The sequence below is a fragment of the Suncus etruscus genome, chromosome X (assembly GCF_024139225.1).
Source record: "Suncus etruscus isolate mSunEtr1 chromosome X, mSunEtr1.pri.cur, whole genome shotgun sequence".
Classification (NCBI taxonomy): Eukaryota; Metazoa; Chordata; class Mammalia; order Eulipotyphla; family Soricidae; genus Suncus; species Suncus etruscus.
This window is the reverse complement of record NC_064868.1, coordinates 118,515,503-118,533,417: the sequence shown is the minus strand read 5'-3', so window position 1 is coordinate 118,533,417 and position 17,915 is coordinate 118,515,503. Positions and strand designations below refer to the sequence as shown.

The 17,915-nt window shown below is 33.8% G+C and overlaps 3 non-coding genes across 3 annotated transcripts; 2 read left to right on the top strand and 1 right to left on the bottom strand.

The window, feature by feature from the left end:
• Positions 1-1,974: 1,974 nt before the first annotated feature.
• On the bottom strand, positions 1,975-2,080 carry LOC126000293 (U6 spliceosomal RNA). Its single transcript, XR_007492645.1, has one exon. It is a non-coding gene; the product is annotated as a U6 spliceosomal RNA (small nuclear RNA).
• Positions 2,081-2,516: 436 nt separating this feature from the next.
• LOC126000210 (U6 spliceosomal RNA) lies at positions 2,517-2,623 on the top strand. Its single transcript, XR_007492569.1, has one exon. It is a non-coding gene; the product is annotated as a U6 spliceosomal RNA (small nuclear RNA).
• A 6,373-nt stretch (positions 2,624-8,996) lies between these two features.
• Positions 8,997-9,124, top strand: LOC125999812 (small nucleolar RNA SNORA51). Its single transcript, XR_007492281.1, has one exon. It is a non-coding gene; the product is annotated as a small nucleolar RNA SNORA51 (small nucleolar RNA).
• The last annotated feature ends 8,791 nt before the right edge of the window (positions 9,125-17,915 follow it).

Below are 17,915 nucleotides of genomic sequence, written 5' to 3'. Positions count from 1 at the left end.
TACATATATCAAAACTTTATTCATTTTTAGATCAATAATATTACACTATGTATAGACCATGCTTTATCAGTCATAAGTAGACATTGCATTGTTTCCAGTTTCAATGTATTATTAATAATCTAGGAACATTTGATTACAAGTATTTTGTGTCTTTTAGTAGGTACCTAGTAATGGAATTTCCAAATCTTTTGTGACTCTATTTCTAAAATTTTGAAGAATACACAAAATTTTTATAAAGTGGTTTAACCTTCTCTCAGTCTCACAAATGGCCTATGAAGATTCCTGTTTATACCATCTTGACTAATATTTGTTAGTAACTTTTTATATAGTTACTATGATGAGTATGATATAACTCATCTTTTTATTTAATTTTAATTTTTCCATATTGACATATTTCTTGCCTAGTTAACTACAATATAATGTTCCAAAGACCTTACTGTTTAAGATGATCCTGACTATGCCACTGTGTTTATTTTTATTTTCTTTCCAGGAATTTAGCTACTTGGAATAAGAGCAATGGTAGAAAGTTGCACTGACCAGATTTAGAAAGTGTTTGGCAGTAATGGCAGATAAAATAGAAGTGATGGTAATGATGAGAGAAACCGGAAATGACTTATTGTAGATAATGCCAGTATGTTGGATCCTGGGAAAAAGTAGTGCTTTCTGATTCAAACTATCTATGAGCTACTTCAGGTATAAAGCTTAATTTATTTTAGGTGGGAATAGGATGCTTAATAGGGGAAAGCAGGGTGTGAGCTCTGTGTGTTTAGGGATTTGGGGAAAGCAGAATATGAGGGGATTAGGAGATAGCATGGTGTGGATTCTATGTTTAGATACATCTTCCGTTTTCTGTTTGCTAAACACAAAAAATTGAAATGGACTTGATAGACCATGCTCTCTATATGTGCTACTTTTCTCCACAAAAAGCAGGATTTCAGAATCAGTTATACCAGTGCTGCCAACAGCATGCAGATTCTGTATACCCAGAACAGAGCTGATTGCAAAATGATAACAGTGGCTGTTATTTTGCATAGGTGCAGTAAGAGCTGGGATGATAATTTTTAACCTAGATCTGGATTAGAGCAAGGTGGCTATTCCTAGAAAAAAAATTGGTCATATTTTTTAACTGCAAGCTTCAGCGCAGTCTATTAGTTTGCCTAGCCCTAGAGAGTCCTTATAGATTTGGGAGACGTCAAAGGATCCCTTTCCCCCATTATCTTCTAGTTATTGGCTATTGTTTTAAAACTTCATACTTGAACTCTTGGGCTATCTCATGCCCCATGTCATTGACAGTGTGGCACAAAACCTGCTTCATTTCCATTTGAGGGACCCATCTTTCTGGGTGTTGGGATGGAAGGCCAATCTCCGAACAACTGAAGCTTAAGTCATGTCAGTATGACAAATGTTCATGGCTCTGTAAGACCCACCTTTAATATTTGGATTTTAGAGTTTCTAGGTAGATGGCAACTCCTTTACCATCTTTCAGTAAGCTATCCCATTTTTACTGGATCTATGCAAAAAAAGGGTATTGCCACGAAGTATTAAATATCTCAAAAGACCCAAGGGAGGGGAACTTTGGACAGTGACTTGGTGTAGGGAGGGTCCTATAGGACAGTGAATGGAGTAGGCCCATAGGGGGTGTATTATTGGGAAACCAGGGGAATATGGCCTGGTTGTTGTATCTATCACTCACTTGGCAGGCTTTGTAGTATAGTAGCATTATAATTTGCATGCAATTAAGTCACTTTTCATCAAATGACTTGTTAACACAGTTGCTTCTAACCAGATCTTAATGTTTTATTTCTATTAAAAATTAAAGGCAAGAAGTAGTTTGCAACTTGTAAACTAGAATTACAGAGTTATAAAATCAGACAACAGGCATTGATCCTGATGTACTATTTTTCACACTATTTTAAGTTAAATAATTGTTATTTACAAAGACATCACTAGTTGGCTTTTAGATGCATTCTTTTTTTAAATATGGAACACTTTGCAAATTTGCGTGTCATCCTTGCGCAGGGCCATGCTAATCTTCTCTGTATTGTTCCAATTTTAGTATATTTGCCGCCAAATCGAGCATTTAGATGCATTCTTTAATCAGTTTTTCACCATTGGGTAGTTTACTGGAATATTGGCCCACAAACTCATAAACATGCAAACAGTTCTTGCCCAGGAACCTTTGTAATATTCAATCAGTAGCCTCACACAAATGAATAAATACAGATGCCTTTATGATTTCCATATTGCCTTTATGAGTGCTTCACCACGACTCTTACTAAGGCTTAATCATGAATAAAATTTCTACCATTAGAAGCACCCATATAGACTAATATTCTAGAATATTTATTTCTCTAAAAACTGCAAGTGTGTCACATTTGAGGGCATCTCATTATGAGGCTAGGTCCTGAAGAATTATAATCATATTGTTTACATTCAAATATTTATTCAAATATTATATAACAAAAACATTACTCTAATTTTAAATATTAAATATTCTCAGTTAAAGATTAAAAGTTGTGCTCACTTTGGCAGCTCATATACTAAAATTGGAATAATACAGAGAAGATTAGCATGGCCCCTGCGCAAGGATGACAAACAGATTCATGAAGCGGTCCATATTTTAAAAAAAGACTAAAAGTTATGCTGTTATGCTTGAGCTTACAAACTAAGTTTTGATGATTTGTAATAATTTTTTAAAAAACATAGTAATTAAAATATTTTTATTTGAAGGAATGTAAGATAAAGTGCTAAAGAAAGGATGGTGGAGAAGATAAAATTTGCAAACCTCCCTGGTCTGAAGGACAACTAATCCAGGAAACCCAAAGATTTCTAAACAAAATAAGGTAACACGAAGATACACTGTAATTAAAATGCAAGAATCAAAGAGAGATGCAAACTATTGAAGGGAGAACTAGAGATGCAAAACTTCAAGTACAGTGAACTATAAATTCAAATAAAATTGACCCCTGATTTTTCATTTGAAACTCAACAAGGAAGAAAGAAGCAAAATGAGATTTTCAAAGTATTGAATGAAAGAAACTTCCCATCAGAGTTCTTTTCCTGGAAAGACTCTCATTCCGATTTGAGGGAGGAATAAAATTATGTTTGAATGAACAACAGCTGGAGGCATTCTTAAAATCCTACACAGTATTAAAAGGTGCATGGATGAAATATATAAACCATATTAAGTAGGAAATGGACATAAATCCTTGTAGAAATACACATCAAACTCATTCACATCACTCAGTGTCAAAGGACTGAACACTTTCATCAAAAGGCATATAATGGCTGGTTGTGAGAAAACAAAATTCTTAATTCTATTGCTTACAATAGACAGCTGAAAGTACACAATGAATATGTGGTTATAGTGAAAGGATAGAAAACAGGTGTACTAGTTAATGGTAGACTAAAGGCGATAAGTCAGCTATATTTATATCAAATCAAACAGTCAAAATAAAGTAGAGATAGAAGTTACTATCAAATGGTTAAGGATTCATCCGAATAAAAGTCAATGCTCATTAATATAGATGTATCAAATGAAGGGTCAGTAAGATTTATGAGGCAAAAATAAAAAGAACTAAAAGGCATATTGATGGCAACACAATAGTAGTGGGAGACTTAAGTACCCCGTGCTTGTCGTTGGATAGAATATGTAGACAGGAAATCAGTGGCAAAACCACACACCTAAACAAAGAATTGGAAGAAGTAGAATGAATCTGTATATATAGGACCTTCCACCTTCAAAATACTGAATACATATTCTTCTCTAGTGAACATAGAATATTTTCCAAGATAGACCATACAGTGGGGTTCAATGCAACTTCCCATAAATTTACAGAAATATAAATCATATCAATTATCTTTTTAAATCAGAAGGGCATAAATATAGAAAGGAACAATAAAAAGAAAGTGAAGAAAAATGCAAACACTTGGAAACTTAACAAAACACTGCTAAATGACTACTGGATCAAAGAGAATATTAAAAAAAAGGAAAAAACTTTCTCAAACCAACTAAGAATGTAGGCACAAAATAACAGAACCTATGGAACACAATCAAATGAGTACAAAAGGAGTTTGTAGCAACAGCTGAAGTCAATGACATAATCATGCAGCTGAAGGAACTAGTAAAAATATAGACTCCAAAGTCAGTAGAAAAAGGAAATTATAAAAATTCAAACAAAAGTTAATGGTATAGAAATCAAGAGAACAAAACACGTGGTCAATAAAACCAGCAGCTGGTTCATAGAAGAAATAAACAACGTAGACAAATCATTAGCTAAAATAATGAAAAAAAAATGCCAAACGAATACAATCAGGAATGAAAAAAGAAAAATTATAACAGATACTTCAGAAATACAAAAGATCATAAGAACTCATTAAGAACAACTCTATGCAACCACATTGGAGAACCTAGATAAAATGGATGAATTATTAAAAACATTTTATCTTCTAATACTGAATTAGAAGGAAATAAAAAACTGGAATAGACCAATTTCAAGCAAGGACAGTGAAAGTAATTAGACAAGTCTCAAAAATAACAAAAGTCCATGTTCATTAGTGAGTTCTACTAAACCTCCAAAGATGTATTACCTAGGATCTGCAAACTCTTTCAGGACATCGTATTATTAGAAACTCTTCTGAACAGTTTCTATGAAACAAGCATAACCATGACACTCAGACAGACAGACATATTACTAAAAAAGAAAATTAGAATATTCCTGATGGGTTTTTGATATAAAATTCCTCAACAAAATCTTAGTGAATTGAATACAAGAACATATCAAAAGGATTATTATACATCATGATCCAGTAGTATTGATCACCGGGGCCAAGTATAATTCAATATATGCAAACAAATTAATGTGATTCACCACAGTAAAGAAAGAGAACATATGTTACACGATCATGTCAGAGATGAGAAACTCTGATAAAATCCAACATATATTTATGATAAAAATCTTCAACAAATTGAGAACTTTCCTCAAGATTGGGCATTTACAACAAATCCACAGTAAATATAATAATCAATGATAAAAAAAACAGAAGCCTTTCCCAATCCTTTACCCCAATTTCGGGGCAGTCAAGGATCTTCTCTTTCACAGCTACTATCCAAAATTCAGAATTGTCTTATACAACTGTCACAGCTAATGGCCAAAATAATTAGATTAAAGGGACCTGAAAATGGAAAAGAAATTAAACCATCAGTATGTATACATAACATGTACTATGCACAGAACATTCTAAAAACCACCAATAAAATATTTTAGAAACAATATATCAATACAAGAATAAATTGCAAAAATATGCTCAATGAATAAGCACTGTAGTAAGAGTCTATGACATGCAGTTGCCTATTCCAATGGTATCTGTGGACATGAATGTTAAATCACGTTAGCAGGTAAATCAAATGGAAAATGAATAAATTAGAATATTTGTCAAAACATCATAATGAGCACTGTATTTGGAGTCTAATATAATAGAACAGAATACTGTAATGCAAAACTAAGGTGAACAACCTGTATCTCCACTAACCACTGTGAACAAAAATATTAAAGATTTATTATAGAAATATTAAAATTAATACATTAAAACATTCTTATAGTGAGCACTGTTGTAAGAGCCCATGGCTTCCAAATGCATTCTAAAAATTTATGGGCTTGGGGCACATCCAGCAATGTTCATGGGCTACTCCTTACTCTGCACTCAGAAATCCCTCCTGGCAATGATCATGGGACCATATGGAATGCTGAGGATTGAACTCACACCAGCCATGTAGAAGACAAGTGCCTTTCCCACTGTGCTATCGCTCTGGCCCCACTTACAACATTTGTGGGGAGTTTTGTTTATTTTTTACATTTCTTCAATTTATGTGGATTTAAGATGGTTTTCATTTTGTTTGTACACATGATGATATATCAATGGGATACAATATTTTAGAAAAGAATACCTCATGGAACTCTTTATAGACAGACATTACTTCACTGGAATCACAGGAAAAAAATTTTTTTAATCATTTAACATAATTGGTGTTTTCTTCCTTTTTCTTCCTCTCTCCCTCCTTCCTTCTTTCCTTTCTTCCTCTTTTCTCTTTCTTTCTTTCTTTCTTTTTCTTTCTTTCTTTTTTTCTTTCTTTCTTTCTTTCTTTTCTTTCTTTCTTTCTTTCTTTCTTTTTTTTTTTTTCTTTCTTCTTTTCTTTCTTTCTTTTTTTCTTTCTTTTTCTTCTTTTTCTTTCTTTCTTTTTTTCTTTTCTTTTTCTTTCTTTCTTTTTTTTCTTTTTCTTTCTTCTTTCTTTCTTCTTTTCTTTCTTTCTTTTTCTTTCTTTCTTTCTTTCTTTCTTTTTCTATTAATTTCATTCTTTCTTTCTTTCCCTTCTTTCTTCCTTCCTGCCTTATTTCTTTCTTTCTTTCTTTTTCTATTTCTTTCTTTACTTTCTTATTTCTTTCTTCCATTCTTCTTTTCTTTCTTTCTTTTTCTTTTTTTCTCTCCTCTCTTTCTTTTTATTTTTTATATAAATTTTTATATAAGCACCATGATTACAAGCATTTTTGTAGTTGGGTTTCAGTCATAAACAGAATAACCCCCTTCACCAGTGCAACATTCCCACCACCAATGCCTCTTCAAAAAAAATCTGGAAATTGAACTCCCATGTGATCCAGTTATTCCACTCCTAGGTATACAAAACTCCTAGGAACACAAAAGTACAACACAAAACTACAATAAAATTTGTATAAAAAAATAAAACCCAATGAACCGTCAAAGCCATCCAGGAAAGAGAAATTAGGAGATATTAAATTCTCTCATTTAAACTATACTAATTTATTTAGTTTAGGCCAGAGGGATACTACAGTAAATAAGGCGCTTGCTTTGCATGTGACTGGCCTGTGTTTGAGTCCTGGCTTCCCATATGGTTTCACAAACCTCAACAGGAGTGATCACTGAGCCAAGAGTAAGCCCTGAACACAGACAGTTATGGACCCCCAAGTAAAAATGCTATAATAAAACTATGATAAATTTATAGCAATTCAAACCATGAGGTACTGGCATACACTAACAGAGAAATGAATCAGAACTGAGACTCCAATTTTAGTGAATTGAATACAAGAACATATCAAAAGGATTATTATACATCATGATCAAGTAGTATTGATCTCCGGGGCACAAGTATAATTCAAGTACAAGTACAGCTAATCTATAATAAAAGAATTAGGTTCATGAAGTGGGGAAAGAAATGTCTCTTCTAAAGATGGGTTGCGAAATCGTGGTAACCTCTTATAAAAATTAAACTTAATCAGAATCTCACACCATACATAAATATTAATTCAAAATGTATCAAATACCTAGATCACACCACACACTATAAGATATAAACTGAAGTAAAGAGACAGAACATCAAAGAGATAACCAGAAGATCAAAGAAATGACCTGATCCAACAAGCCAAGATAATAAAAACAAAATAAACAAATGGAAATAGATGAAGTTAAAATGTTTCTGCATGGCAAAAGAAACTCAGGCTAAAACAAAAGGGCATCTGATTGACTGGAAGAAGATATTTGCACATAATCCTTCAGATGATAAAGGGATAAGATCCAACATCTCTAAAGCCCACACAGAGATGAGCAACAGAAATCTTACTACTCATATTAAAATGGAAGAGATGAATAAACACCTCCACATAGAAGACATACAGATGGCCAGTTAGCATATGAAAAAGTGCTCATTATTACTTAGTATAAGAAAAACAAATAAAAACAATGACATTTCACACTACAATGAGAATAGCATATATGAATATTATGAAAGCAAAAATGTTGATAGAAGTTTAATGAAAATGGAACCCTCGTTCATTGTTAATGCAAATGTCACCTGATATAGCCGCTCTCAAAATAATGTGGATGTTTCTCAAAAAAGCAGTACATAAAAAGTTCCCATACCTATCCCATTTCTTGATATCTACCTCCAAAACAGAAAAACATAATTAAAATGATATCTGCATGCCTATATTAGTTGCAGTTTTAATACTATCGCCAAGATATGGAGTCATATTTCCAACAACTGATGACTAGATAAAGAAGTGATTGTACAGGGAGACAATGGAATACTATGCAGTCACAAAAGATGAAGTCATGTAGCTTGCTACAACTTGCATGAAATTGGAGGATATTATTATAAGTTTAAACAAGACAAAAGCAGAATGACAAATGCAGTATGATCTCAATAATCTGTGGCATATATAGAAAAAGCTGAGAGTGTGGACAATATTCATGGATAATAAACTGTAGATACTGTAATACATACCTGATCCTACTATTCTTAAGGGACAGGTGGTGGGGAATCTCTGGGATGATTGGAAGTGAATTGGAAGTATAGTTGGAGTTCTGGAGAATATAAATGGTGCTAAGGGAAGTAACACGATGCACTTGAACCATAACTGTTAATCTACAAATAGTAGGGGCTCATATGAGTAGAAGAAAAGGAGCTCGGGCTGGAGGCCACATAAGAATGGGGGTGGTCCATTCTATTGCCTTTCTTTCCCTCAAACAAAACCACATAACTCTATTTATCTAGGTTAACCTCTCAAATAGAGGGAGAAACAAGGGAGGGCACCAGGACCAAACAGATGTATGATCACTGATAGTAAGCTAGACAAAGAGGGGACCACCTACTTTGGCAGCCTGGGGGTGATGGTGGGGGATATGGGTTGCAGAAAGGGAATGGGGAAGGGGGGAGGACAAATTTGGTGGTGGGTACTCCCCTGATTCAATGTTAATATGTACCTAAAATACTAATGTGAAAGATATATAAGCCACTACGATCAAAAAAAAAACAAAGAATGGGGGTGGTCTGTAGTACAGGCCTGTGTGGGGTGGGGAGGAAGGACACTTGGGATATTGGTTATGAGAATGTTGCACTGGTGAAGGATTTTTTGTATGTATGTATTTATGTATGTATGTATGTATATATATATATATATATCAAAAAGGAAAAGAAAAGATAAGGCCTCCCAATGCTTATCACAGGCTGTGTTCTTTACACTGACTGTATAGAAAGAGGAGGTACAGTAACTACACCCCATATACACCTCAACTCAGGCCCTTTGCCTATATTGTGAATGGGGGGACAAAAAAGGAATGGGGATGGTGGATTATGAGTTCCAAGGTGACAGTGATACTTTATATCTTATAAACCATTATATAAACTTGATTGTTACTGTGCTCCTATTACCTAAACTAAAATATAATTAAGAATTATAATAACTTCCTATATTTTTGTTTTTCCCCTTTTGTTTACAACATCATTATTTTACATGTGATTAATTACATTATACATTTTCAGAGGTCAATCTTAACACGTCTATATGTGTATAAAAACTCACCAGAGGGGTGGGACAAATGCACCAGATCTATCAAAATAGTTTTAGTGCTGTCCCACTACCAATCATATCCCTCTAACCATTCCTTTAACCTAACCTTCTTCCTATTTTCCTGATAAGCATCATAGTTTACACTGAGTCTAGGAAATGGTTTTGTTGTTTTATTTTTATGCCAGTTTGTTGGCTTTCATGATTTCTATTTCACAAATCACATATGAATAAAAGTATTTGGTCTTTCACTTCCTTATTTTTTCCACTGCAGAATTATCTCAAGTTCTATCGATTTGTTACTAACTGGAACAATTACATCTTCTTTTTAAACATTTTAGTTTATTTAGATACAGATATTTACAAATCTTTTAATAATAAGGTTTCTGACATACAAGTTTCCAATTCCAGTCCCACCACCAGTGTCTGCATTTCTCTACCAATCACCCCAGGTTCCCTCCCACTACCAATCTGTCTCCTTGACAGACTTTTTACATTTTAATTATTGTATTTTGGGTCTCATGCTTATAATTTTATCTTTTTAATGGAAGAGTAAAATTACATTGAGTATATGTCACAGCTTCTTTTTACAGTCATCGGGCAAAAGTTAATTTCATATTTTAGCTACTGTGAATAATGTTCTTTGAAGGGTATAAACATCTCTTGAATCATATTTTTCAGATTCTTTGGAATATGAAAGAATTGTATTGCTAGATTATTAGGAGATTCCAGCTTTATTTTTTAAATGAAAGCCAATAATCTTTTTATAGACTTTTTATAGGTTTTTATAGATTTCCACTGACAAAAACAAAAGTTTCTTTTTTCCTCATCTTTGCAAAAACTTGTATACAATATATTAATATATTCCATTTTAAAATATTTTACTTGGTTACTATGATTTATAAATATGTCAATAGTTTTAGAAATATAATATTCCAAAATCAATCCTACCACCAGTGTCAATTTCCCTCCACCAATATCTCCAAGTTCTTTATCACTCCCAGCATGTATCCTTAATAGGAACATTTTATTTTATTACTTATTAAATCGCCATGAGATACCATTAAAATTTGTCAATAGTTGGGTTTCTGTCACACAATGTTCTAACACTAGTCCTTTCATCAGTGTTCATTTTCCACCACTAATTTTTCCAGTTTTTTTCCACCACTATTTTTCCCAGTTTTCCTCCCATTCCTCCCAACCCCAGCCTGCCTATATGTCTATGCTGTAAATATACACAAATCAGTTTGGGTGGGGTTCCACTGGTTTCATGATACAAATTGGCTAGCTAGAGGTCATGTATGCTTATTTCTTATTTAGTTTACAAAATAAACACAGTTGGGCCAGAGAGATAGCATGGAGGTAAGGCATTTGCCTTTCATGCAGAAGGTCATCGGTTCGAATCCTGGTGTCCCATATGGTCCCTCGTGCTTGCCAGGAGCAATTTCTGAGCATGGAGCCAGGAATAACCCCTGAGCATTGCCGGGTGTGACCCAAAAACCACACAAAAAATAAATAAACACAGTTACAAAATGAACAGTTTATATATAGTTTCTTTGTACTTGAGTAGGCACTTTTCAATCCATGGTATATTTAGCATTTAGTGCATGGGTATTTAGTGCATCAGAGGGATGTGTGAAATAGATAAAGAATAATACAAGCATAATTTATCGTCTTGCTTTTGAAAAGATTCAAACTATCTGACAGTCCTTTGTTAAATAAGCAAAGCAGCAGATGGATGCAGCCACAGTACATTCTGAGAGGTTTCGGTAAAGGCGTACGTACTATACACAGGCATGTTTGATCTGTGACCCAGGAAGTGGCATACCTGAGCATGAAGATACTATAAAACCTTTGCAAAGCAATTGTTGCAGAGAGTGCTTTGAGAGAAAGTGTAGAAATGGCACAAGATGTTAGAAAGATGTTTGATACTCAAATGAAAGGAGAAAGAAATGTGTCTTTAAGGCTGGCACTGTAGGAAAGGTTACTTACTTATTCACTTTACTTACAACAAGGGAACAACCGCTCCAACAATTGTTGTTCATTTAATTTTTCATATAATTGCTCCTTCTCTTTGCTCAGTCCCCTGTTCGACTGCGTGCTAATCATCTCATGTGGGGATACTGAAAAATCTGGCAGTCAAACAAGTCCCCATCTTTCAAAATTGTCACCTTTATGTACCTAACCTGGTACAAGAAACAGAAAGGCAGAATACCCACCTCCATATCCTAGTAAGTGGGACTAACTTAGTTTCATAGATTGAAGCAGAAATGAAGAACTTGCTGCCAGAGAGATTGCATGCAATCAACAGTAGTTTGATCCCCAGTATCCATATTGTCCCTAGAGACCCTCCAGAAAGATCCCTTGGTACAGAGCCATGAGTAAACCTTAAGCATCTTATGCGTTGGGTGTGGTCCAGAAATTTATTTTTTTAAAAAGAAGAAATGGAAAGCTTGACTAGTTCTATAAATCAAAGACTTTGCCTGTGGTGCGTAGTGCCGAAGATTTGAGATTTAAACTATGTATACACATGGTTTAAGGGATCTGGTAAATTTTGTTAGAACAGCTAAATGACAGCCTGGGGGTTAAAAGAGGGGTTCATGCTGGAAACAGGGGTGAAGGGAGGACAATATTGGTTGTGGGAATGTCCCTGATTCTTTATCACTATGTACCTAAAATATTACTGTGAAAGATTTGTAATCCACTTTCATTAAAATAATAAAATAACAGCTAACTGAACTATGAAAGGTAGCTAGACTTCATTGTCTCATAAATGAGTAAGGATTTTTTTGTGGCTACTGTTTCTAACTCTTATCTGTGGTCTCCTTTGCATAAATGAAAGCTAGTTGGTCACAAAAGAGTGATAGGGTATAGTTGACATAGAATATCCTCATGCTTAACTGTAGGAAATAAATGGAAATTATAGCACAATTATTATTAATTGTGTCAGTCTAAAAGTATTTCTCAACTTCAGAATACAAGCGTCAACTCTTTCTCATGTTAACACTAGTAAATTATTCCCAGCTAGTAGCATTGAAGGACATGATCAGGGCAAGCTGTCCCTAGTATAATTTGCTCCAAAGAGCCCTTGAGGGTTTGGTAAGGCTATTTTATGAGTTGAGAATAATAAGTACTCTCTTTTACATATATTAAATTATTTTAATGCTTAGGGAAATTATGTAAAAAGTTATGAGGAAGGAAAATACTAAATTCTTGCTAGTAGAGTTGTGAAATAAATCTTCATTTGACCACACAAATAAGTTTTAATTTTTTATGTTTGGGCCATTTAGATTTCAGGAAGATACAGTCTTATGGTTCTCCAGCTGAGTACTGTCATTAATATCAAGAGCAATTAGAGATATGACTCAATGGTAATATTAAAATATCTGACATGTGTGAGGCCCTCTGTTCATGTGTTCAAGCCAAGGCACTGCAAAACAAAAGAAAGAAAAAAGAAAGAGAAAAAGAGAAAGAAAGAAAAGCAAGTGGTCAGTTACATTTTCCACTCTACTTCTTTTACTTGTGCTATTATGTGGTTATTTAAATTTTATATTTTCTAGTTATCTCACGATTGAAAAGAATATGGACACTTTCATTCTCTTAAATTAATTTTGGAGAGCAGTAATATAGTTATAAGAAAATCACAGATAAACTAGAATTTTTTTTATCAGAGTGTATTGCAATTAAAGGAGCCATATAAACAGCTTAGGCCATGTCCTTCACTTTTAAAAATGAAAGAGAAAAGACAGAGAGAGGAAATTTGGCAAATTCCATGACTCCCACTTAGTACATTTCCCAAAATATAAATATATGACTATTGATACATTCTTTAGTGATTATGTTATGATACTGTTACTGATTAGCATTTGGAACAGATAAACAATTAAGTTATAAATAAAAATCTAGAGAAATACAAAGTAGAACTAAAATAACCATTCATCTTGAATTGTCAGATTTGATGTCTCATATTTATCTGAACTGTTAAGTGTTGGTATTGTCACATATTTTGTTCCTGTTTCTCTTCTATGAAGAATAGCACTATGCATTGATAGAAGACAACAGTGCATCCATATAGACCAGGGATTTTGTTCAAGAGGGTATTTTTTGTTATTGTTATTTTGGAGATTTCTCTATTTTCTCTTTGGTTCATCCTGGGGATATTTTAATCACTTCTTTTTTTAAATTACCTTGCTTGTTATTGGCCTTTTAAAGTTTTCTACTATCTCATTCAGTTTTGGGATGCTATGGCATTCTAAGAATTCATCAATTTCTTATAGATTCTCTAGCTTAACACCAAAAGTTGTTTGTAGTAACCTCATACAACCTTTTCTATTTCTAAGTAATCTGTTGGAATTTGTCACCAATATCTTTGATTTGATTTTTTTGGATACGTTTTCTTTTATCACCTATGATCTAACTAAAGGATAAATTGTGTTATTTAGTCTTTCAAGAACTTAAACAAAGATATTATATATAAAAATGAACCATTCCTGGTCTCATTTCTTAAATTCAATATTATTGATTACTACATTAGTTCTTATAGTTCCATTCTACTTTTAGGTACTAATTTCTTGCTCATTTTCAGTGTTTTAAGAAGCATATAAGATGTTTATTAAAGCTTTTTCTTCTCTCCCAATATAGGTCTGTATTGCTATGAATTTTCCTCTTAGTACAACCTTTGTGTGTGTGTACCAAAGTTTCTGATAGTTTGTTTCTTTATTCATATTTCAAGGAATATTTTAGTTCTTTGATTTCCAGTTACTAGTAGCAACTGGATAAAACTGGCTTGGGGGCCATATGAGCGCTGGGGATCGAACTGAAGTCCGTCCTTGGTCAACCGCATGCAAGGCAAATGCCCTACTGCTGTGCTAGCACTTCAGCCACAATGCTTATATATTTTTATTTATTTAATAAAATAATTTATTGATTCAATAAGTTTATTAATATATTAATTTGAAAGATTTTATCGGTTTAATAAAATTTATTAAACATATTAATTTATAAATTTAATGTCATAATTAATTTATTAGTTTATTAATAGTTCTTAATTATTTTATTAATTTAGTTAATCTGGTTTTTATTAATTTATTGATTAATGGTTTGTTAATAATAAAATTTGTGATTTTATTGATTTAAATATATAATATGATTATAATTAATTTATTGATCATAATTTTAATACATAAAATTTATTTAATTTATTAATTTTTTATTGATTTATTAATTAATTTAAGATTAATCTAATTATTCTATTTATTAATTTATTTAAAGAAATGCTTAGGATGTTTAACAAGCTAAAAGAAACAATAAAACATACTGCCAATAAATCAGAAGGTGATATGAGAGCAAAAATGAGAAAAATAATAATAGATGTCAGAACTGAAAACCTGGTGGTATTATAAGAGAAAAATTAACCAGAAGAATTTACCAGAAAATAATAACTGAAAATAGAAATGAATTACAAACAGAAATATAGGGATAGATTTAACACTTGGAAATTAAACAGCTAAATACTTTAAAACCAGTAGGTTAGATATGAACTCAAAAGATTCCTGGAGGGTCCAGAGTGGTGGTGCAGCAGTAGGGCGTTTGCCTTGCACGTGGCTGACCTAGGACTGACCTCAGATCAATCCCTGAGAGTCCCATATAGTTCCCCAAGCCAGGAGTGATTTCTGACCCCAGAAACAGGAGTAACCCCTGAGCGTCACTGGATGTGGCTCAAAACCAAAAAACAAACAAACAAACAAACAAAGATTATTTCTGGAGAAAAATCAGAATGAGGATCTAGCCACCAGAACTTGTGGGCACAGTAAAAACAGTGTTAAGAGGAATGCTCATAGCTTTGTAAGCATTCAAATAAAGGACCCACATAACAACTTGACTTCATAACTTAAGCATCTGGAAAATGTCCTCCCCAGAAAACAAAAATTCCTTAACAAAACTACAAATAGAATTCAACAATGCATCAAAAATTATGCACATAAAAATTAAAAAGCACTTGGTAACAACCTCCCTAAAATTCTCTATGCTCTAAACCTAATGATAAAAACCATGGGACTGCCCCAATGTTGTGACCCTAAATCATGATTCCTAGTATCAAATAAATGTTTACTTGATTATATAAAATAAGCATACACTGAAACCATGTAGTATTCACCCCAGGTATGCAATCAACATAATACATCATATCAAGTAAATAGAAAATAAATATAATATAATAATATCAATAAATGCAGACATAGTATTTGGGCAAGTGATCATATCTGCCATTCTACCAGCATCATAGACTCACTCTGTTCACAAAAAAAAGATGTTAACCAAGCCCTAAAAATTTGGGGGTACATTGGCTACACAGCTGAAAGCTGGCAATCTCTGGAAGAGAGAGCAAGCCAAGTCACTGTAGCGCCAAAGCCATGCCTGCTGCATTCATTTGCCACTTTATCAATGGCTCAGCTTCACCACTTTTCTATGACTCTGCAGAGACATCAATTTGACCAAAACACCAGATATACCGTTCTTTGGGCTGACATCAACAAGACTTTTATGGAGTCAGTGTGGCCACTCTACCCGTGCCTTCTTGTAATTCTTGAAGCCCTGGCAGCTGAAAACAAAGTCCACAAAAGCCACAGTATGAGCTTGGAATTTCTGGACCATGCGACCACAAACACTGCATCCAAGTAGGAACACAGCAATTTAGAAACCTTTGTGTATCTGAAACCACCTAATGTTCATAAAATATAAATAATAGACAGATCTGCTAGTAACAAGAGCTTACTTGCCCTACTGATAAAGACAATAATCACATTTTGAGACAAAATAATTTTCACAAATTTTCCTGTTGCTGAAGAGTGGATCATGAAGATGTGGTTCATATTCACAATAGAATACTACATAGTGGTAAGAAATGATACCATCATGCAATTTGCTTCAACATAGATGGAACTAGAAAATATTATGCTAAGTGAATTAAGTCAGAAGAAGAATAAAGAATGATATCACTTATATGCGGTATTTAGAATAATTCCAAGAAACACAATGGTCTATGGTAGATACTCTGAACACCGTAGGTGCCGAAGTATAGCGAGGAGTAGGAAACAAATCAAGTGGAAGAGAAAGACAAAGCCTTTACTCTCTTTTATAATACAAAGAAACCAACAGCAATGGAAACAACTGTTTAGATTGAGCAGGTATTCAATCAACCTCTCACTACATTTATCCACAGAAGCAGGTGCAGAATGCAATTGGAAGCCAGAGACTCCTGCTGCAGTGCTCACTATCAGTATGTTTTAGTGCCCTAATTTTATTATGTATAAAAATAACTCTTCAACTGCTTTGTCCACAGAAGTTCTTGGAGATATATGTTGTCACCCTAATTTTCACATTTCATTACTCTATCAAATTAGACTCCAAATACTGTGCTCATTATGACATTGTCTTGGAAAAATACTCCAATTGATTCATTTTCTTTTGATTACATCTGCTAGTATGATCTAATGCTTATGTCCAAAGAGACCACTGTAATAGGCAACTTGTTACAGACATTTGTTACAGGCCCCATCCTTTGAGTATGTTTTTACAAGTTGCTATCTTTTTTTCTTATTTTCTCTCTTTTCTTTCAATTCAAACTGTGTACTATTTTATCATAATACCCATGCTGTCAATTTCCTGAAAGGTAAGGAACCTGGACACACAAAATAGATGATACTACATGGGGTAGACTCCTCTTATAGTGCTCACTAGCATATTGCTTAATACTCTAAATGTGAAAATTATGTCTATCCTAAAATGATCCATGCATAATCTAACTCCAAAAGCTCTATTGAGCAAGTTTTACCCCCACTATTGATAAAGTGCCCAGAAATTAGAAAATCTTTCCCCTGTGATGTGCCAACGCTATTTTTTAAACCACTCTGACCTGTCCCATAAGGGTCAGTCCTACAACTACAATCTACAAATAGATCTCCAATATATGCCTTTTTAGCATTTAGTTCCTCAGATCTTAAGGATCATTTTCATTGTCCATTGTCTATTTCCTTACTTTGTTTCTCTGTATTTCTCCTATGGATGAGACTGTGATTTGACCTTCTGATTTATTTCACTTACCATGGCACTCTCTAATTCAATGCATATTGTAGCAACTGGGTGACTTCATTTTTCGTTTTTTGTTTTGTTTGATTTTTTTGGGTTTGTTTTGGGGGGGTCACACTCAGCAGCGCTCAGGGGTTACTCCTGGCTCTACACTCAGAAATTGCTCCTGGCAGGCTTGGGTGACCATATTGATGCCGGGATTTGAACCACCGTCCTTCTGCATGCAAGGTAAATGCCCCATCTCCATGCTATCTCCTCGGGCCTGACTTCAGAGTTCTTATAGCTGAGTAGTATTCACTTGCATATACACAAACATACACAGCATCAATATCCACCCAGGGACTATATTTAAGGCTGGAATGTTACCAAAGTATCAGAGGATATGAATTGTATGCAAAAGACACCATGTTTGACCCCTGACCTGAATGAAACTCCCCTAGAGCACCATAGAGGAATAACTCTGGTGAG